Consider the following 5630-nt stretch of genomic DNA (forward strand, 5'->3'; position numbering starts at 1 on the left):
TATTACCTTCCACAGCTTGCTCTGTATCGTTAAAATTATCAACATCAACACCCTTCAAATTTGCAGTTGATAGAGATAGCTAGTTTGGGCACAAATTAGTGCCTCAACCATCTTTGAAGATAGGGAGCTCCTAAAATAATCAATTACACGACCTCTTGTGCTAAATGCAGATTCTGAAGACACAGTGGAAACAGGCATGGCCAATACATCACGTGCAATCAATGAAAGGACTTTATATTTAGCAGAATTCAATTTCCACCATGTTAAAATGTCAAAATTTGGATCAAGTGCTTCAGCTAACTCATCATGCAAATACTTGTCTACCTCTGCATACTTATCTGCTTGAACCTCAATCTCTTTTTGGGCAAGAAACCTTTGAAATGAAGCCCTGGACTTAGAACTTAAGAAAGTTAAAGGCCTACGATCTAATCCAAGTAATTGAGTCAAACTACTTTTACTTGCTGCTTGTGTCTGACTCTGACTCTGACTTTGAGTTTGAGAGGTCTCAACCCCACTTGAATAATGATCATACAAACGATACAAGACATCTGAGAATTTTTTTGTCATAGCTTCATGTTGTGTAGCCTCAGGAAACATATCCTTAAAAGCAAATTGCAAATATTTCATTTTATACCTTGGGTCAAGTACCACTGCTACTACAAGTAAAAGATTAAGTTTCTCTAAGTTCCCCCAATACTTATTATACTTGGTCAACATGCTCTTAGCCATATCACAAAGCAAGGAATCATGGTTGTTTGCACTTTCATATAAAATTGCAAAGACATCAACTATCTGTTGAAAGCAAACATTTAAGGTCACATAAAGTGATCCTGAAAATTGCAAAGTAATGTCATAGAAGACCTTCAAAAAGATCACAAAATCTTTTGCATCCTTCCAATCATTTTCATTAGGGGGGCCAATCAAATTTTTATCCAAGAAGAAGTTTCTATAATCATTATCTTACTGCTCCATCCTCTCAAAAACACTGCAAAATTTAATTGCACTCTCTAACATGATGTAAGTTGAATTCCATCTAGTTGGACAATCCATGCTTAGTAGCCTCTTTGAATCAATTTTCATTTTTTTCCACAAGCTCCTTGAATTTATGAAACCTTGATGGAGAAGATCTCACATATTTAATGGCATTCCGAATGCCTTCAATACACTTGTGCATATCCTTCACACCATCAGAAACAATCAAATTTAAAATATGCACACAACAACGCAAGTGCAAGAACCCCCCATCACAAACTAAACCATTCCAATGCCTTAAGACCCCTTTTAAAGATGCCAAAGCAGTGTCATTAGAAGAAGCATTATCAACTGTGATTGTAAACACCTTATCAATGCTCCAAAACAATAAACATTTCTTAATTTCTTGAGCAATTATTTCTCCCTTATGATTTTCAACTACACAAAAATTCAAGATTCGCTTTTGATATGTCCAATGCTCATCAATCCAGTGAGCAATTAAGCTCATATAATTGGCATTTTGATTAGAAGTCCAAGTATCAGTAGTAAGGGAAACACGGATTTGAGATTTTTTAAAATACCTTTTCAATTTTCTAGCTTCTTCAAGGTATAACTTGTAGCAATCTCTAGTAACTGTCGCTCTTGAAGGGACTTGAAAGCGAGGTTCTAACCTTCTCATCATCTCTTTAAAACCATTACCTTCCACAACATTAAAAGGCATTTCATCCAATATCACAAATAGTGCAACAGCTTGCCTGCAATCGAGTTGATTAAATAGATGGTGACTCAAAGTTTTAGATGAACCTAGTTGAGAGCTCGATAACAAAGATTGTACCAACTTGTTTGCTTTGTTCGGATTTTTGGGACATCTTTTTACATGTTTTCTCATTCCATTTGTCCCATGTCTTGTAGAGTCACAACCAATTGTTGTCGGACAATACTTGCACTTGGCACGAGGTTCACTATTAGTTTTGTCCAGTGGCAATCTTTCAAAATGCTCCCAAACAGCTGATTTACTTCTCTTTTTTCCACTTTGTCCTTCATTTTTTGACTCATTTCCCTCATTTTCATCTTCAGTATCAGGGGATGAAGCATTTTCAAGATCTCTTTCTATTGTTTCAACATTTTCTTGAGTAGTGGGTGTAGTGTCCATTTTTCTTCACAATGCAAATTTAGCCAACAACAACAACTACTACCCTTAATTGATTAAAATCACATATTAAAATTCAAATAAGCATGCATAAAAATCAAGGGTGTTAAGTTTCCACAATCAATTTATGACATGCAAATAATTTAGATTATGTAACCAAACACTTAAAAGCCCAATTGTATATGTTCTAAATAATATATAATTGACACACACTTTCTCAATTTACCACATGATAAAATTACTGTGAACAGAACAGAATAGATAAAAGCAAGCAAAAAGGAACAACTAATAATGCATGTCGAGGGATTGAAAATAAAATCTGGTGCTTGCTTTTATCTATTACAGATAAAATTGCCATGAAATCACTAAATATGCATTATTACTCAAATCATTACTCAGATCATTGCAAATGAAATTACTCAGATAAAAGCACCATACATGCATTATTACTTTATGGTGCGTGAAGCCGTGAAATTAATGATTTACTGATGTTAAAATTTCAAATAAAATTACAAAGGAACATAAAGCAAACAACTAACTAGCAACTCAGATCATTGCAAATGCATATTAAAAGGAAGATATAAAACAAAAAAAATGAATTTCTGATGGTGAAACGCACCAGATCTGAGCAATGAGGACGACGAGGAGAACGACGAAGGAGGCAGCAAATCTGGGTCAAGGCGAAGTTGAGAATGGAAATGGAAATCTGAGGCAAAGCTAGGCAAAGCAAGTATCTTCCTTCTTCTAGTCGCGTCGCGTCGAGGCGTGAAGTTGAGGACGAGATCTGGGTCTTCTTGCAGTTGCTATTGCTGTTCTGTCGAGGCGTGAGGCAGAGGGTCGAGGGCGAAGGCCTTCAACTGGTCGGAGCCCTGAGGTGATGAGGTCTGTGTGGTGTGGCTCACTGGCTCTCCTCGGTCGGTGCAGGCATGCAGCAGAAGATTGAAAGGAAAGGGAAAAGTGAAGACTGAAGTTGAACTTGAAAGTTAAAATTGAACGCGTGTTCTGTTCGGTCCTCGTGAGCCTGACACTTAAGTTTACAAGGCATAAGCTAAAACTGAAAGAAAGCCTAAAAATAATGGTAAAAAAAAATAACATGCCATGTAAACGGGACGGGACGGGACGTCCCGATAATGGACCCGAGTCCCGTCCCGTCCCATTCTTGTTTTAGTCCTGTCCCAAGAAAGTCCCATCCCGATTTTTTTCGGGCCGGGATAGACCCGTCCCAATATGATCGGGACGAGTACAGGCCGGTATGGGCCAGTCGGGCCGGGTATAACTTGAGCACCCCTAGCTGGGATCACTATGAATAGATTGATGATCCTATGTAGATTGGGAAGGATCCTGAGCTATATTCCTGCATAATGAAGTCAATAAATAATGTAAGTGTACAAAAATTGAACATAAACAATTATAACAAGAACTCAAAAAATAACTAACTTTTGCAATAGATTTTTATAGGAATATCCTCCCATATCCCTTCATGATAATCATGTCTCATTGCATGCACATCATCTACTTGATCTTTTCATTTAATTTAGGTAGCCCTACTGAGAAAGAAGAAGTCAAAAAAATATCCACTTCTGTTTCTTAACTCTCATCACCATTAATTGCTATTTTTTCTTAGAGAACTATAGAGCAATCTTAACTCGACGAATTAGTGACGTACAAAATTTACTTCTCATGACATGCCATAATAAAGGGCTCCTCCCCATAACTTAGTTTATTAAGATTAACCAATATAAATTCTAACTTATCAACTTAAACAACATTACTACTTACAATCCATTTACATTGTGAAAGAGGCACTCTAAATTTCATATAATCAACCTCCCAAATCTCTTTAATGATCCCATAATAAGGCATCATTTCCAACTTAGGCTTTTTATGTTTTTGCATAGTACTCTTATCATCAAAAGACTATGTATAGAAGGAAAAATCATTAATATCATACCCACTCTAACATATGACATCAAATTGGGCTCATGTGAAAACTATTTAACTATTTTTGACACATTATTATCATTCTCTAGCTTTCTTTTGAACCATTCTAAGGAAGTCTTGTTATGTTTAATTAACAACCTTTGTTCACTCAATCAACCATATTTTGCCCTTACAATTTCTTTATGCTCAAATATGTAATCTTAAACTGCATCAATGTTATTCAATATATACAAATGTGCTTCTAACACTTTATCCCAACCCATGCTTCTTACTTTTATCTCACGTGTACCCTTACTAAAAAGCCTCCCTTCATGATAAGATTTGGGAAACCTAATCTCTTCTGCTTTTTGCAAGTAGTTTGAACAAAACTCCATATCTTTTTCAGTAACATATTTTTCAAGAATAGACGCTTTAGATCTACTTGGATTCTTCACATACCCTTTTAGGATTTTCATGTATCTCTCAAATAGATACATCTAGTGTAAGTAAATAGGACCATACAACCTTATCTTCCTTACTAGATGAACAATAATATGTACCATGATGTCAAAAAAAAAAAGCAAAAACAAAATACATCTCTAGCTAGCACAAGATAATGTATGCCTCTTTTTCCAATTCATCTAATTTTTTAGGGTAACTGAATTTGCTACATATAGTATTGAAAACAAAACACAATCTAGTTATAGTTTGTCTCATATTATCTTTCATTTTGCCTCGAATTGCAACTAGTAGAAGTTATTGCATCAATATGTGGCAGTCATGGGACTTTAAGCCTATAGATTTTAAATATTTCATTGAAACAAGCCTTCTAACATTTGAAGAATACCCTTAGGGCAATCTAACACCATTTTCACAGAAACTCTTTTTTTCATTTCTCAACAATGTATAAGAGGTTAGGGGATAATAAGTTCGTTTACCTTCTTACCTTAGATGTAATACATAAAGTATTCCTAATTCAACTAAATCTAATCTTGCATTAACACTATCCTTAGTGTTGCCCTATATGTTGAGAAGAGTTTCAATAATGCTATCACAGACATTTTTCTCCATATGTATGACATCAATATAGTGTCTCACATTAGGATTGTGCTAATATAGAATATCAAAGAAGATAGACCTCTTTTTTCACATATTTTTTCCTTTCTTTTGAGTTTTACTAAAGACAACCTTCATGTCTTTCACCCATTGATATACTTGATCTCTAATAAATGCCTTTAGAGCATTTTCATACTCTTGTTGGCCAAAGAAAACTTTCTTTAATCTATGATAAGGGTGATTCTATTCAAGAAATCTTCAGTGGCCAAGATAGATTATATTCATCTTCATCATATATTGAAGTTGATAATGGCATGTAGCTTCTTCACAAATAAGACATGCTTTATATCCCTTAACACTATACCCAAATAAGTTTCCATATGCAAAAAATTCATTTATGATGTAAAAAAGCATTGCACACATTTTAAAAAGCTCCTTTTGATTTACATCATACACTTCTACAACTGCCTCCCACAACTTTTTCAAATCTTCAATCAAAGGTGTTAGATAAATATCGATATCATTTCTCGGC

The sequence above is a fragment of the Prosopis cineraria genome, unplaced genomic scaffold (assembly GCF_029017545.1).
Source record: "Prosopis cineraria cultivar Desert tree isolate PC_DT_omini unplaced genomic scaffold, ASM2901754v1 PC1, whole genome shotgun sequence".
NCBI classification, from domain to species: Eukaryota; Viridiplantae; Streptophyta; class Magnoliopsida; order Fabales; family Fabaceae; genus Prosopis; species Prosopis cineraria.